Consider the following 18,695-nt stretch of genomic DNA (forward strand, 5'->3'; position numbering starts at 1 on the left):
TCTCGAATCGCTGCAATGCGGATGTTGTGCCGCTTCATGAAATCGACTATCTCCATGATCTTCCCAATTAATCCATTACAATTTAACTGCAGAATTCTTAAGTGCATAGGGGGAGACGTCGTCACTCTGGGAGTAAGTGACGGGTGACTACGCCTGGGTTGTGGAAGGCTAGGAAGCAAATGATGTTGTGGCCCTGGGACTGGACGTCCTTTGGTAAGCATTGGGGTACCCGGTGTATTTGGGTATGCGGCCTGCCAACATGGCGCAAAGAAACCCGTCGGGGGGTTGCCGTCGCGGAGACCAGAATATTTAGGAAAGTGGCACCGTCCATGGCAGGAGCTGCATTGGGCGGATGTCGCAAACGTATATATTCTGTGCTGGCAAACGGTGCAAAGGGAGGTAGGGACTAAGAGTCTGTTTCCTGTTGATGATTTCTAGATTTGCATCACCTGACCGGCAGATAAGACTGGACGTTCTAAGACACTGTCCCTGCGGTCGATGTCGGGATCAAATATATGATACTGCACAGAGTGGTGTATGATAAACGCGAGGCCGCCTCCATTTCCGCTCTCGTGATCCTTTCTGTGGACAATATACCCAGAACAGGGCTACAGTGCAGATCTTGCTGTGAGTTTAGTCTCTCGAATCGCAGCAATGCGGATGTTGTGCCGCTTCATGAAATCGACAATCTCCATGATCTTCCCAATTAATCCATTACAGTTTAACTGCAGAATTCTTAAGTGCATAGGGGGAGACGTCGTCACTCTGGGAGTAAGTGACGGATGACTACGCATGGGTTGTGGAAGGCTAGGAAGCAAATGCTGTTGTGGCCCTGGGACTGGACGTCATTGGGTAAGCATTGGGGTACCCAGTGTATTTGGGTATGCGGCCTGCCAACATGGCGCAAAGAAACCCGTCGGGGGGTTGCCGTCGCGGAGACCAAAATATCTAGGAAAGTGGCACCGTCCATGGCAGGAGCTGCATTGGGCGGATGTCGCAAACGTATATATTCTGTGCTGGCAAACGGTGCAAAGGGAGGTAGGGACTAAGAGTCTGTTTCCCTGACCTACACAATCGCTGCCGGAAAAGAGGGAGGAAGAAGACGGGGGCAGAGGCTGATGCTCGGCATTGCTCCCGACTCTACTATGGAGATTGTATGTATAAGTGGGGGCAGCCGTGTGAGTTGGTGGCGCCGTGGGGCGCGAGCAACAGCGGGTACTTGTTGTGGCTTGCTGAGCAGCGGGGCTGCTGAAATGTAGCGGGGGGGGGGGGGGGGGGGGGGCGCTAAGGCGCAGACTACGGGACGTCCTAGGACGTGAACAGCATGGAGCCACAAAGGATTTATAGAAGTCACTTGGACGTCTGGTTTTGGGGTCAAGCCCAGAACAACCTTTCCGATGCCACCATCCCTTACACGAGACACACTGACAAGAGTATGACCGTCCCTAAAAGATTCTTTTCGGCAGATGCAGCAAAACCATTTCTCCGGGGTCAGGAGACGGACCCGGATTGGGTTCGATACATTTCCGAAGCAAGAGAATATGGAGCAGTTCCGCTGCAAGGAGCTGCTGGGAGGATGACAATTTGTGGGAGAGACGTAACAAATTAAATGGGGTTACACTGAAATGGCAGTCCTTGGTCGGGAAAAATCCCGAGTCGCTCCGGTGCGAAAGTTGCGCACTGGTCCAGCTAGTATCATTAATAAAAAAACAAGTAAGGAAGGCTAAGTTCGGGTGTAAGCGAACATTACATACTCAGCTGAGAGCTTTGGAGCAAATGTAGGAGTTGAATGTTGACATAATTTATTCATATACTGTAAAGTTATTCAATTTTTTGCTAAAATTTGACTTACAAATTTTTTTTTTAAGTGGGCGTGTTCGTCATCTGAGAAACTGTTGACTTATCAGCGATGAATCCGTGCTGATAGGGAGAAATGAGAGACTTAACAGCAATGCTCAACTTTGCATTGACCGCATGTTCAAAAAGTTTCGAAATCGCGGATAGCTTGGATATACGTCTATAGTTTCGCACATGTTGTTTTTGTTGTAGTAGCGTTTCGCCCCATCCAATAGGTGCGACCAATCACAAATAGTCATCAATGCCCTCTAACGTGAGTCCAAGGAAACTTGCTGTTTCAACAAGGGTGGACCATAATGAGAGAAATGTTAGAGGCGTTGGTTCCACATTACATTTGAAGGGATGGCTGGTGTCATGTAGGGACACATTACAAGCAGGACATACATTTTTTATGTCGGGGTTAATTATGAGGTAAGGGTTTAACCGAACGGGTTAGACCGAAGGTGAGCTAGAGTGACCTTGATCGAAGTTTAGCTAAAATGACGCGCGTTTCCCTAGGTAGAGTGCGTTCCTCTTCTGCTAGTTTTAATATTTTTCTTTAAGTACCGGATTCGCCGGGCAATTCCTGGCATAGAGGTCCAACGCCTGTTTGTGGATATCACTGAGAACCTGCTTGTGCTTTTTTTCTTCATACGGCTGTGTTATCAGGTGCCGTATTTCCTCATTATGCTTACAGAGATGACCCCTTAAGCCCCTGGACGGAGTATCCATTAGTCAGATGTCTGTTGGGATGCCCAGGTTTCTGGGTATTCAACAGAAACTGTTTGTTTAGCATTTCCCCTAATTGGGAGTACTCTCCCCTCATTGTGTAGGTGGTGTACTGGGGACATAAGAAGAAAGCCCGTAGCGATTCTGAGGGCAGTATTTTGGCATGCCTTTATTTTCTTCCAGTGAGTAACCTTTAGGCTTGGATACCATATCGGGGACGCGTAGCATACAATCGCCCGGCCAATTGCTTTGTAATTAGTAAGGAGAGTTTATTTGCTTTATCCAAAGCAGCTGGCAGAAAGAGATTTGAGGATTTTAATAGGGCTCTGGATTTTCGGTACAATTGTGGTTGCATGCTCTCCAAATTGTATATCCTGATCGAATGTCACATCCAAGATTTTAGGGTGTAAGTCGGTAGGTGTACAGTCGGTAGCGTGATGCCATCGACGTGGATGTTCAATATGGTCGACATTTGGCGCTTCCATGTTTTAAATAAGGTCGCTGATGAGTTGGTCAGTGACAATGTCAGGCTTTGCCAGGCGAAGAAACTGGAGAGATAAAGAGATAACCCTTTATTTTGTTACAGAGCTCATCGATCTGTGGGCCTGGGCATGTGGCCATTATTGTGCAGTCATCGGCGTAGGATGTGTAGAAATTAAACAGAAGTGGGGATAGGACACCACCCTGTGGTACCCCTTGTTTAATCCTTCTTGGTTTGAATTTTATGTTCCTGATTTGCACCAATGCTTGCCGACCAGACAGATAATTTGCGGCCAACCTTTGAAACTTTGGGGAAGGGGAGACCCTTCCAAACCTTGCAGTGACGTTTCGTAGTTGACCGTATCAAAAGCTTTAAACAGGTCTAACACAACGAGTACTGTCCTATGGTGGGTGTTTTCCGCAATTTGTTTGTGTGTCAATGGCGTTTAGCGCGGTGGTATTGCTATGTAATTTTCGGAAGCCATGCTGCTGATTGGCAAAATTCAAATTTGCATTGAAATGGGGAAGCATGGCTTCAAGTGTCTTGGCTAGTGGCGGCGCTTCTCAGGACGGCTATGGCTGTAGTTCGCTCAACGATCGCTGGAAAAGTAGACGGTTGCCTTGTCGAGGACAACCGTTGAACCGCGCGAAAAGTCTCCGGTTTTAAGGGGAAGCTTCCCCACAAAGTTGCACCGGCATGCATGTATATGTGTACATATGTAGGTTATGTTGCCCCACATATACATGCATGCTAGTGCAACTGTGTGGGGAAGCTTCCCCTTAAAACCGAAGACTTTTCGCGCGGTTCAACGGTCGTCCTCGACAAGGCAACCGTCTACTTTTCCAGCGATCGTTGAGCGAACTACAGCCATAGCCGTCCCGAGAAGCGCCGCCCTATTTCATTTAAAACAAGGTAAATTATTTATTCTAATTTTATCTTTCACTTAAATAAAAGCAATATTATAACGAGAAATATCTCGCCTTTCTTTTCTTTTATTTATTTCCAAAACGCAATTGTGGTGCCTCCACTCTCTTGCCGAGTTTGCGACACACCACAATTGTACACTAGCCAAAGCTGGATTTAATTATCTAGCGCATGTCTTCAACTTGTCCCTATCCACCATGGCCAGGGTGGTTCCGCTATTGACTCCTGGGAAGCCATCTAACATAGGTTATGTTGTCCGTACACATATACATGCATGTGGGCGAACTAGTGGTTGATAACGGAGTGATATTAGGGTGGCGGGAGTTTAGGCTTCGCACCTAAACATGCCGGCCCCTTTGCGATACGCAACAGCTCAGACTCCGCCCGAGCGTCCCCGACCACGATTTGTCTTAAGACTAGATTCTAAAGCGGATAAGCGCGGGATGGCGCGACGACATCCTCCTTGCCTTCGCCGTGGTCTAGAGCTAGGACGAGATAAGAATTAAAAAAGTTAATAAAAAAATTAATTTATTGCGAAAGAAAAGAAATCTAATTATATGTATGAACTTAAAACTAAGTAACCATTAAGGTTATACTAGATCGGGTGGGTCCCCGAGAACACCCATCCAAAGATAATGCTTTGGGCTAGAAGCGAGCCAAAGATGGTGGTAACGTGCCCGGCGTAATAATTTCTGCATAAACGCCGCCGCCAAAAACGAGGCGGATTGGTGTGGAAACATAAAATTGGGGATCCGCCAGACGAATATGCTCGTAAGGAGCCGCTACGCTCGGGTCGACGTGATAGGTTGAGCTGACGCGCCTGAAGTCATGAACGCAGACTGCATGAGTGATCACCGTCTTGGTCTGTCCATGCTTGCCTCTAAATCTAATAAAGCAGCCGGTTTCGCCGGAGGAGTTGGTCGTCGGCAGTGCTAACTCTCGCGCCAGCCTGCGGTCGATCGTTGAGCGTGGGGAACATGCATCAATGAGTGCACGAATGAGGTGCAAACTCCCCCCGGCTTCCACCTTCATGACCGCAGTTGGCGCCAGAGTAGCCATTGGGCGAAGGGTTGGGCCGGAATGATCCCGTTCCTGAAGGAACTGTGTTGCGGTAGCTGGCGCGGCCGAGTGGCCAGTCTACCGTCTCGGATGCCTTCATTGAAGTTTTTTTATACCGCGTAGCTGGCGCGGCCAAGGGGCCAGTCTACGCTCGCGCGTTTATCGGTGTGCTCGCGTGCTGAAAGGCTGGAATTCCGCTCCACTTTCCTCTCGTCGCTCGTGTGCTAGTAGGTGTCGGAACGGCCGTGAGTCCGATCCCCTAGGGTTTGATCGGACTGTATGCGAGCCCGCTCTACTCCCCGATGGGATTTGTGGTTCTTCTACAAAGGCCGATTCGGACGCGTGGAGAGACAGCGCCTCATCCATCGTCGCGTCGTCCACCTGTTGCGTCGTGGGCATCCATTCACAGCCTTCTTCCTCCTCTTCCATGGCCAGCTGGTTCCAGCTTTTGGGCGGTTCTGGCTCGGACGACAAGTCCTCCATGGAAAGGTGCAGCGTGGTATGATGGTTGCTACCACATCTTCGGCACCTGCCCTCACTCTTGCAGTCTCTGGCACGATGTACCATCGACAGACAGTTCTGGAAGTAATTGACTTTGATTATTTCGCGCAGCCGTTGCAGCGGGGACTTAGCGAGATATATAGGACACCACCTGATCGGATGCTGCACGTTGAATAGATGGCACCGCTTTGGGTAGCGAGCGACCTGGCGCTCGGTCCTCTTGCGTAGCGAAGCGTAACGAGTCATTCCATTCAGAGAATGTGGAAGAAAAATAAACGGAAACTGTTGAGTTATCATGACTATGTCACGCGTTCGGTGGCGAGTAAGTCCTAATTTTATTATCGGGTTTTGTGAAATTTAGAGCGTGAATAGGGGGAATTCACCCGCAGCTGCCTAAGAAGATATGCATATTTAGCGCACGTTATGTGCCTTGTCACTTTCAACGCACGTTATGTGCATGGATCTTTAGTGTCCTATTTTGTTTATTTTGTGTCACCTGGTAGCGTTTTAACTAGCCACGGACAAGAGTGCTGCAGAAAACTGAGCATTTAAGTTTTTGGTACTCACATTTTTGTACCGAACCGGGTAGAGAATGTATTATGTGGCTTGTTTTTGCCTCCTTGTTGTTTGTGTTGTTGGTGCTGAAAAGCAAAAACTTTCCTGTCCGCCGCAAAAAATGTTTGGACAGCAAGATTTTATGCGAAATGAAAAGTTTTCGTCGCGGAGGAGGAGAAAAAATTTATAAAATTGCCAACCTTTTTTTGTATTGCTTCTTTATTCTTTTTGTTTAAAATTTTTTCCAAATACGCTTGGAGTCCTGTTTATTTGGTGGCCTCTCCCAAAGGGCATGGTTCCCGGAGGGTACTTGGCTCCGATACCGATTTGTCGTAACCGGGTTTTTAGGTACCCTTTTGCATCTTCTTATAAATCACTAACGTATTGTGCGCAAAAAATAGGAAAATATATGTATATATGTACGTTGGTGTAAGTATACCAACAGCAAAGCCCACCAAAAAAAAAAAGCGCGACCATTCATACACATCCGTGTATAGAATACAAAATTCCTATGAATTGGAACAAACGGAAAAAAATCGAATGATTTTTTCTCCGTTGTTTCTTTTCGTACGGCGCGTGGCTGAGTAAGAGGAATAAAGAAATGGTAAGTAAAATTGTAAGATTGGTAACTGAATATATAATTAAACATATACTATGTTAGTGAATACTATTAATTTTCTTTTATTTTCAGGTGGATGGTGGTGAAGATTGGGCATGGAGCATTTTGGTTTCTTTTAATTTTGTGTTATTTTATATATACCTGCATCGCAAAAGGGGTGCTCCAACCACGGCGTCGGCCGCGCTGTCAGTTACACTTTGCGATGCCCATTTATGCACGTACTGATGCCTTTTTGTTTTTCTATCTTCAGGTTATTGACCCCGACTAGCCAAACTGGGCAGCCAGTTAGGAGGCATCGAATTTGTATGAACCGGAGCTCCTAAGTGACCCAAAAGAAAGTATTGAGGTTTGCGTTGTTAGAGTACGTAAGATTCTACCTCCATCTATTATGGAGGTGAATAATCAAAGCAATGTACGTGTGGTTTATAGTGCTATAGATGTTGTGGGATATCCTTTTATTGATGACACATTTGCAGCAATACAATTACAACCAGTTATTGCTGTAGAGGGGCAAAAAGAAGCTGACCCAGAATTCCCTACTGTAATATTTCCTAATCCAGAAGAAGGAAAAAGAAAGGAGCTGTCAATAAAAAGAGCAGATAGCACTGGATGTAATATCATTTTAGCCAATGATCCCGACGCAGATCCATTAGCGCTAGCAACCAAAAATTCAACTACCGGTAATGGAAGGTGTATACGGGCAATGAAATGTATGCACTAATAGGTTGATGGGCTATTTACTTACACAAGTATCTACATCCGGAAGCAGATGGAGATATTTCAAATTGCTACATGCTTGCCAGGTCAGCTCAAAATATTACGCGCCTTGCACAAAAGGAAGGTTTTAATTTTATTGAAACTCTAACCGGGGTCAAAAGAATGGGTAATGAAAGAGAAAAAATTTTGAGTGTAGGAAAAATTGCTTTTTGCTTTCGAAAAAGCAGTCGGTTTTATTTTCTCTACAAATGTGCTTAATAAGGATGGGATAAGTGCAGCTTGCCATTTGGCTTCAATGGCCTGCTTAGATGACTTACTTACTTACTTAATTGGCGCTTAACCGTCTAAACGGTTATGGCCGTCCAACAAGGCGTGCCAGTCGCTCCGCCAACCGGCGCCAATTGGTCACACCAAGAGAGTTTAAATCGTTTTCCACCTGGTCCTTCCAACGTAGTGGGGATCGCCCTCTACCTCTGCTTCCATAGGCGGGTTTCGATAGAAACACTTTCTTGGCCGGAGCATCATCTTTCGTTCGCAGAACATGGCCTAGCCAGCGCAGCAGCTGCGTTTTAATTCGCTGGACTATGTTGATGTCTGCATATAGCTCGTACAGCTCATCATTAAATCTTATTCGGTACTCGCCATCGCCAACGCGTAGAGGTCCATAAATCTTTCGAAGAACTTTTCTCTGGAACACTCCCAAAGCCACTCCATCTGCTGTTGTCTTGGTCCATGCTTCTGCCCCATATAGCAGGACGGGTACGATAAGTGACTTGTAGCGTATGATTTTCGTTCGCCGAGAGAGGACTTTGGAGGGTGGGGCCGTGTGTAGAAGTCCACGAAAGTGGGAAAGCTTCTGACCGCCATTTACCTGGGAATGGCCAGAGCGATTCTTTTGCATGCGGTTCAAGCAGCTGACTATTGCCGGTCGCTTGCGGCCAAGTATCCTCTAGGTAGTCGCTAAACGGATGTTTAGCGGTGAGCTAATGTGAGAAGGCGACAACCTGGCTAGGCCACTTTGAGTGACGCCTCCTAACAATATATACTTTTTAACCCAGTGAGAATAATCTTGACACCAAAAACTAATTAAGTACATAGCATCTATGTAATAGACATATGTACATCTACAGCTGACAAAGCAGCAATTCATTTGGCAAAGCCGGATCGTTATAATTAACAGAAGAATTACGCAGAGCTGAACGTAGGGAGGAAAAACAAATCGAGAAAAAAAATGTCGTGAAACTTCTCTGGCCAAATTATTGAAAAAGCAAAAGCAATGGCGACTTGGCGAGATTCTTCGCCGATCAAATTAACATTGCGGGAAATTTGAAATTATAGAGAGCACATTATCCACAATGCTAAAGCAGGTGTTTCCAGGTAAGATTGTAAAAGTATATATTGGGTTTGCATATCGCTATTTACTATTTACAAACTAGGAATGCATGACCTCCAATTTCTTTTGCAGAAAAAAGATGCTGTTCAAGGTTTTGGTTGGTTTTGATGTACCAATTGGCACTGAAGGTTATTGCTATGATCGATATATATGTCGTGTTGAGGAGATGCGACAATCAATACGCATTATTGATCAATGTTTGAAACAGATGCCTGTGGGTGAAGTTAAAATGGATGATACTAAAATAAAACCACTATCACGTGGTGATATGAAGAATTCAATGGAAGCGCTTATTCATCATTTTAAGCTCTTCACGCAGGGTTACCAGCTACAGCCAGGCGCAACTTATACGGCGATCGAGGCACCAAAAGCTGAATTTGGTGTTTACTTGGTATCCGCGCAATCAGTTCTGTTTCGAGAATTCGCAGTGGAATTGCCGAAACACATTCAGTGCGCGTCTTTGACAAAGCATTTGAGTCCATCGTAAACCCCAAAAATTATAAAACCTAAGTAGCAATAGATATAGCCTTATATTTATTTATTTATACATCTTTTTTTTTTACCCAGTGTTAGCGAAACTGGTGCTCGTGCTGAAATAATTCCTCTTTTCGTCGCTCATCAAACGCCCATCCAGCGCTTCACCAGCGAATGAATTGGCGCTACATATATATGTGAATTGTGGAATAAAGAACACGGTCAACGATTTATGGGGGATAAACGCAATGACGTTTATTAATAGCAATGGGTTTCAATATGTATAAGATCGTAAGTAAAAGCCAACACAGTTAGCAGCGCAATCAAAAGCGATAACTCCTGGTGCTGTTGCACAGAAAGTAACCGCGTATTGAATATTGGATGAGTGCAGCAAATGATTGCGATCTAGCTAAAGATTATATAAAGACAAATGTTAACATAACTACGCATTTTATACGGAGGCTTACGAAATTCCTTGGCTGGTAGCGGTGGTAATGGCGTGAGTGGTAAAAAAATAAAAATCAGAATACTACCAAATGCACCAAAGGCTCCAATATTACTGCGTGGGGTGAATTTACCCCTCGGGAAGGTACGTATTAGACGGGAACGTTGCTGCTATGCACGAAATATCTCATACAGTGGCAGCGCTACAAGAAGATAGTGCGTCAGTGGATGTTGTTGTTGTTGTAGCAGTGCTTCGCCCCACCTAATAGCTGCGACTGATCACAAATTGTCATCGCTTCCCAGGGCAGTCGGTTCTATGTACCGGAGCGACTCGGGATTTTTCCCGACCAAGGACTGTAATTTCAGTGTAACCCCATTTAATTTGTTGCGTCCCTCCCATAAATTGTCATCCTCCCAGCAGCTCCTTGCAGCGGGACTGCTCCATATTCTCTTGCTCCGGGAAGGTATCGAACCCAATCCGGGTCCGTCTCCTGACCCCGGTCCTGAAAAATGATTTGCTGAATCTGCCGGTAAATAATCTTTTTAGGACGGTCATACTCTGTTCAGTGTGTCTCGTGTAAGGGATGATTGCATCGTAACTTTTATAAATCTATTGTGGCTCCTTGCTGTTCACGCCCAAGGGCGTCCCGTAGTCTACGCCTTAGCCCCCCCCCCCCCCCCCCCCCACTGCCTTCCAGCAGCTCTGTTGCTCAGCAAGCCACAACAAGTACCCGCTGCTGCTCGCGCCCCACGGCGCCAACAACTAAAACGGCTGCTACCACTCATAATTACTATCTCCGTAGTAGAGTCGGTAGCAATGCCGAGCATCAGCCTCTTCCCCGTCTTCTTCCTCCTATTTTCCGGCAGCAATCATGTAGGTCAGGGAAACTTACTTATTCGCGTCCCTACCTAATAAATTATCATCGCCACACCTGCCTTTCCAATCAGTCTTCGCTATCATCGAAATTGCAATTGTTCTCTAACTCCATGCACACTCATGTTAACATATCTTCATCGCTTTTGTTGTTGTCATCACTTGCATTCAAATTATTTCTTCGCTTTGAGCTCATAACTATTGCCCATCCACCTTCATCGCTTTCGTCGCTGCAGCACACATCACAAGCATACATACACACATGTTGCTATGAATGCAAACATATGTGCCTACATACATACGTAATCACAAGCAGAATTTCATATCATACTCTGCACACCTATCATATTATAATTAGCCATCTCATGAAATCATCCGATGTCTAATTTGTGTTTTGTCAATTTGGAACAACAGGACTTTTCCACGGAAAATTCCTATGACTAATATTTTACAGCTTACCTATTTTGAACGGTGTCTTAGTTTTTAAGTTCAATCGAATTGTAACTTTAATCGAATGAAGTACACTTTATTAAACAAGCAAATTGTCTCGCGTTTTCTTTTTTTAAATAAGAAACAGAAACTTGTAGAAAAAGCTCTACAAGTCACCAAAAGGTCCTTCGAGCCGGATAATTGTTCTGGCTCCCAACAGAATCGCAATAAATTATCGTTTTATTTTATCGTCACCATCAACATTACTTGGAAATGGATCAAGAACCCATCACCGAAAATGATGGCGCATCTGGGGCATCCCCGTCCAACATAAATGAACCGATCGCTCGAGAGATTCGCATTAAAATTCATCAGCGTGACAGCTTATTAACACGCTTGCGGTCAATACAACACGGAGTGCTGGACGGAGAATCACTTTCACTTCGCCAGCTAACAGCAAAGCTCAGTTTGGTTGAGCGACAATTTAGTACACTCGATACCTTGCAAACCCAATTGGAAGAATATGATGAATCGCAGTTAAATGAAGAACATCGTGTGCTATTTGAAGAATCATATGTTGAAGCAAAGGCAGCAATTCTCGACCAAATGGAAGAGTTACAAAGAATTCCATCACCAGCCCAGCTTAGCAGTACACGGGTGGAACGCCACCCAGCTCATCGCATCAACTTGCCAAAGCTGCAGCTAACCAAATTCAGTGGGAAACAGTCGGAGTGGTTGGATTTTTATATTGTGTTCACCACTCTGGTGCATAACAACCGAAACCTAAACGAAGTAGAAAAATTTCAATATCTACGGTCTTGTCTGACAGAAGAAGCCTCGCGATTGATACAGTCCCTTGAAGTCACCAGCACCAATTACAACACTGCATTAGATCTCATCGTCAGTCGGTTTAACAACAGTCGTCTAATATTCCAGTCCCACATGCAGCAAATTTATGATTTCTCACAACTTTCGTCGTCGAATGCCTCATCACTTCGCAACTTTATTGACAACATAAATGTTAATCTTCGAGCAATGCAATCTTTGGCAAGCACTTAACAGCTTGGTGATGCAATTCTACTACATCTTGTGTCAAGTAAGCTAGATAAAATAACGCGTAACAAATGGGAAGAGGAAGTAGCTATGAAATGGACTGCCAAAAATTCAACAGTTCTTCAGATTCCCACCTGGACAGATCTAGCCTCGTTTTTGGAACGTCGTTGCCAGACAGCCGATGTTCTTGCGCAGAGTAATTCGTTTCTCGAGCCGTCATCCTCATCAAAAAAGTTGTCATCGAAATCAGCTAGCAGCAAAGGTCACTCAATGGCTGTAACAAATACAATTAACAAGTGTGTGTTGTGTGACAAAAGCCCTCACCACAGTCCATTTAGTTGCGAGGAATTTATGAGCTTAGATGCATATGATCGTTTCCTTCGCGTGAAACAGCTCAAGCTATGTCTTAACTGCTTAGGTAAGAATCATACGTCTAACACATGCCCTTCAAATCGTAGGTGCCAGTATTGTTGCGTCAGTCACCATACGCTGCTACACAGAACACGCGTTAAAGCAAATTCATCAAACAATGAAGATAAAGGGTCTTCAGAAGACAGAACCGCAAAAGCCGTGCTGAAGGTCAATGGAGGTTACGAAGATGTAACTCTTGCTACAGCTCGCGTTTCTTTATACAACTCATCAGGCAACTTTATCATGGTCCGCGCGCTATTAGACTCATGTTCTCAACTCAACTTTGTCAATGAGCGTGTGGCGCAGCACCTACATCTCCCGTGTGTGAAAAAAGGCATCGAAGTCATCGGCATTGGTGCCACCTCTACAAAAACTCAGCAAATTAGTCAAGTAATTATGAAGTCACTTCACACAAACTACTCATCGAGCTTCGAGGTTGTGATAATTCCCACAATCGCATCGCAACAACCAAATAATCGCATCACCACGGAATCATGGAACATACCAAACAATATCAAACTTGCAGACGATAGTTTCTCTGAGCCAGGTCGAATTGATTGTCTCATAGGGGCAGGTTTGTTCTTCGATCTGCTATTGGTGGGTCAGATAAAAGAAAATAGCACATCACCAATCCTTCAAAAGACAAAATTAGGATGGATCGTTTCGGGCACCGCCTCATCAGGCCAGTTATCACCCGCTCATACATCGATGCCCACATACAAAACATTTATTTCAGTCAATAATCAGCCATCTTTGGACGAACTGCTGCAACGTTTCTGGATATCCGAAAGTTACTCCGAATCAGCAAAAATACTTTCTGAGTAAGAAGAGGCCTACGAGCAGTTGTTTGAAGCCACTGCAAGACGCTGCCCAGTAAGCAATAGGTTCGTTGTTCGTCTGCCGTTCAAAGAAGAGCCGGAAACACTAGGGCAGTCATATGACATTGCATTAAAAAGGTTAGTAGCTCTTGAATACAAATTACTTAAACATCCCTCTGTTTTGAAGAGTTATCGAGAGTTTATCGCTGAATACGAAGAGTTGGGCCATATGGAGCTTGTTGACAATACTACAGAAGGTCGGTACTTTATTCCTCATCACTGTGTCATAAAGGCTGACAGCAGTACTACCAAGCTTCGGGTCGTATTTGACGCCTCGTGTCGTACATCAAATGGAATTTCGTTAACTAACATACTCCGAGTAGGCCCAACCTTACAAGATGACATCTTTACAATTCTCATTCGGTTTCGTAGTCACAAGTTTGTTTTAGTGGCTGATATTGCCAAAATGTACAGACAAGTACTAGTCAACAGTGCTGATACATCATGACAATGCATCTTGTGGCGTGATTCTGCAAACGATCCAGTCAAGGTGTATAGACTAAAAACTGTCACCTATGGGACCAGCAGTGCGCCGTATCTCGCCACAAAATCCCTTTTGGATCTTGCGAAGAAAGAGTCGGACCAGTTTCCAATGGGGTCAACAATCACTTTGAAAGATTTTTACGTCAACAATTTAATGACCGGTGGTCCTACTGTGAATTCGGTAATTGAAATTAAAAAGCAGGTAGTCGCATTACTCCAACAAGGAGGATTTCCGTTGCGCAAGTTTCCATCCAACAATGACGAAATAATTGATGACGTGCCACATGAAGACAGAGAGGAAATCATAAAACTTGGCGACTCTACTTACATCAAAACTCTCGGACTCAGATGGTCACCCACGCAGGATCTATTCACATTCAGCTACACTAGACCAGACGTATCACGCAAACCAACCAAGCGTACCATATTATCGCAAATCGCCGCCTTATTTGACCCGCTTGGATTACTGAACCCCCTTATCGTCAGTGGAAAAATCTTGATGCAGGATTTATGGAAACTAAAACTCGATTGGGACGAGAGCGTACCGCAAGACATTCATACACAATGGCGCAATTTCCAAGAGCATCTCAGCTCAATAGACAATATTGAACTATCAAAGTATGTAGCTATGAATAACACAACTAACATACACGCTTTTGCAGATGCTAGTACAAAGGCATATGGGGCATGCATTTACATTGTTACTTGGGAGCAGGGCAAAATTGCATCGTCGTTGCTTTGCGCCAAATCTCGTGTAGCACCGACAAAACAAATTAGTCTGCCTCGCCTCGAACTGTGCGCTACATTGTTGTTGGCTGAACTTCTACATTCCGTTGTGACAATATTTTCACTGCCATTGGAGAACATTCACTGTTGGACTGATTCGACGATCGCTTTGTGCTGGATTAGGGGTGAGCCGTGCCGGTGGACTGTGTTTGTGGCGAATCGTGTTTCAAAAATACAGCAACTTACGGCACATTATAAATGGCATCATGTACCATCTTCGCTCAATCCCGCAGATCTAGCCTCGCGTGGCACGACCGTGGCTGGCATTCGTGGCAATCAGCTGTGGTTTGAAGGTCCCCCATTTTTGAAAGAATCACCAGATAAATGGCCTAACTCATTCGACATGTTGTCAGACATTCCAGAGCAGCGAAGACAGCGAGTGGTAGTTCTTACGATACCTCAAACTGACATCTTTACAGAAAACAAATATATTAACAACTATAACAAGTTTCTGCGAATTTTCACCTACGTGAGGCGCTTTATTTCGAGAAGACGAATTAACATAATCGCAGCTGACGACATTGCTGAAACGCTAGACATGATATGTCGAAGAATTCAACAGGTTAGTTTTTGTGATGAGTACCACAATCTACAAGCTAACCAACCAATTAACAAAACATCAAAACTTGCATCTCTTTCCCCATTTTTGCACAACAACATTATACGAGTTGGAGGAAGAGTGAATAATTCAACTATCAGCTTCGACGCCAAGCATCCAATTCTTCTACTGCATTCGCACCCATTCGTATATACGCTCATTTCACACTATCATCGAAAAAATCTTCATGCTGGAGCGCAGACTTTATTAAATATCCTAAGGGACAAGTTTTGGATCAATGGCGCTCGCACAACTATCCGGCAAGTAATTCACAACTGCATTATGTGTTATCGACTTGGTCCCGTAGTCACAGAACAGCTGATGGGATCACTCCCGGCATCACGAGTTACCACATCGTATCCATTTGAAACAAGGGGAATAGATTGATGTGGCCCCTTTTGGTCAAGTGAAAGTTAGGCATTTGGCCTAAACACAAAACATCAGGGGCGGTCGCCAATCAAGGTATACATGGCCCTATTCATATGCTTTACGACGAAGGCAGTACACTTTGAAATTGCTTCGGATTTGTCCACGATCGCATTCATCGCAACATTTAAGCGTTTCATTGCCAGACATGGGAAATGTCGCGTAATTGTGTCTGACAATGCTACGAATTTTGTTGGAGCAAATCGAGAATTACGTGAACTGCTTGAGTCATTTACAACCCAATCACACATCCAGCAAGTCGAGGAATATTGTAGAAACGAGGGAATCGAATGGAAATTTATTCCACCTAGATCGCCACATTTTGGGGGTCTGTGGGAAAGCGCAGTGAAACTAGCCAAACACCACCTGCGTCGTGCCATCGGTAACAATATTTTATCACACGACGAACTGCATACTGTCATTTGCCAAGCTGAAGCAATTGTAAATAGTCGGCCCCTGACTCCAATCTCAAGCGATCCAAATGATCTTCGACCACTCACACCAGGACACTTTCTAATTGGCCGATCACTCCTAACAATTCCAGAGCCCTAACTGCAGACAAACGTAAGTAAACTTAGCCGATTTAAGACTATACAATATGTTCAACAACAATTCTGGCTTCGCTGGCGCAAGGAATACCATAAGGAGTTACAAAAGCGCTTAAAGTGGAGCACGGCCTCTCCCAATCTGGCAGTTAATGACCTAGTAATTCTGAAGGATGATCTTACACCACCACTAAAATGGCCTATGGGTCGCATCACAGCCACTATGCCAGGTGATGATGGCAGAGTTAGAGTGGTCGAAGTAAAAAAAGCCTAGGGAAAGAGGGTTTCAAATATTTAGCACATGTCTTCAACCTATCTCTTTCCACCTTTGTCATTTCCGAAAAATGGAAAATGGCCAAGGTGGTCCCGCTACTAAAGCCTGGGAAACCAGCAAATATGGTTACTCACTTGTCTTGCAGATAGAAAAAAGGGGGACCGAATAAAAAATGAATATCCAAATGTTGAACTTTGTGGTTTTGTGTGTTTTTATTTATTTATTTGATATAGACTTGGCCGATTCGTCTGGTTCTTCAGAAAAAAAAAAATTTCAATAGACCTTCCCGCCACCCGTACGTAAATTTTATACATTTATTTTTATGTTCGTGGCTATTGATTTGGTTTGGGTCAGACTTGGAGGGCTCGTCTTATTTTCGCATAGAAATAACAGAAACAACAGTGTGACTTACTCGCCACCCGCACGTACATTTATATATGTTTAGTAAAACTCGATATTTTAAAGTTGCTAATATTTTTTCAGTAAAGATTGTGCTAAAAAATTCAGATGAAATAAAAGTTTTCGCTTTTTAACACGCGTGCCGGTAATTCAATTGCCCAATCGAATAAGAAAAATTTACACAAACAATGCAAAGAGTAATTAGCGAACAATGTAATGGCAAAATGTCAAAACTAAGGTAAACGCTAATGAAATTAATGCAGTATTAAGGGTTTTAGAATGCAAGTTATGATACAAAATGTTTTGTTATTACAATTCAAATAAAAGTAGTATAATTGATAAATCAAAATTAAATGATGTGGGTACGCCACATTACTCCCCTCTTAGATGCCAGCCCCAGTTGCGACGAAAGCCGGATTCAGCCTATCGATCGTGATTTTGACGTGGTTTCCGTTTAATTACACAGTGTAATACTTTGAAGACCGACATAGAACTTTATAGGGACCTTTGTATGGTGGCGAGAGCGATGGTCGAATAGGGTCATCTCGAATAAAGACTTGCACGCATGTTTCCACGACCGATGTACAAAACCGTTTGGTGTTGAATGACACGCTGCGTCTACAGGTTTTAGATCGTGCATTACCCGTCGAAGTGTAGTAAGCATCTTGTGTTCGCTGCTTACTGGTTTGCTCTCTACCCAGAACTCTGAAGTTAGCCGATGTGTGGTTCCGTAAACTAGCTCAGCGGGGCAAGCCATTAAGTCGTTTTTAAACGTTGACCGCAGTCCTAATAAAATTAAGGGCAGATATGCCATCCAATGCTCGTGCTTGTGGCATAGTATGGCCGCTTTAAGTGTACGGTGCCATCTCTCTACCATAACATTTGCTTGAGGATGGTAAGGCGTTGTGCGAAGATGATTCACTCCTAAGCGTTTCAGGAGTTCTTGAAAAAGAGCGCTCTCGAACTGCCTGCCCAAAACTGACGTAATATTTTTAGGGACACCAAAGCGGGAAATCCATTCGCTTAGCAATGCCTTCGCTACTGTTGGTGCTGTGATGTCTGGGTTGGGAATGGCGTCAGGCCATCTCGTAAATCTCTCGATCACTGTAAGGTAATATCGGTTGCCGTCACATAACGGGAATGGTCCGACGATGTCAATATGAAGATGAGAAAAACACTGCTCTGGCATTTTCACTTGCTGTAGTTTTGTTCTGTTGTGGCGAACAATCTTTGGCCGTTGGCAGTGGATAAAATTGGATGCGAACTCTCTACTGTCGCGCTGAATGGAAGGCCAAACGAACCGTTCAGACATAAGGCATTTAACCTAAATTGCTTCGTAATGAATGGTCTTGCCATATCGGTCGAAAAATCGTAATATATTTTTTTTAAACTAAACGGGATACTAAACTGCTTTAGCTTGAGTGAGTGAGATTTTGTACCTGACAGCATTGAAAGAAGTTCATCGTCTCTTTCCTGGTCCGTAAATAATTGGTTATAGTCAATGGGGTTGTAATCGATAAAATCTATGCGCGACATCAAATCGGCAACTGCGTTGTTTTGTCCCTTAACGTGACGAATATCAGTAGTTATTTGCGAGATAAAATCAAGCTGCCTAACTTGACGATCAGATGCCTTCTCGGGGCGCTGATGAAATGTGTACACTAACGGTTTATGATCGGTATAAACGTGGCTCTCTCTGCCTTCCACCATGTACCGAAAATGACGAAGGGACAAATACAACGCTGTAAGCTTGCGGTTATACGTGCTATACCGCGACTCGGCTTTTGAAAATTTTCTAGAGAAAAAT

This window comes from Eurosta solidaginis, chromosome 1, assembly GCF_040869045.1.
Source record: "Eurosta solidaginis isolate ZX-2024a chromosome 1, ASM4086904v1, whole genome shotgun sequence".
NCBI classification, from domain to species: Eukaryota; Metazoa; Arthropoda; class Insecta; order Diptera; family Tephritidae; genus Eurosta; species Eurosta solidaginis.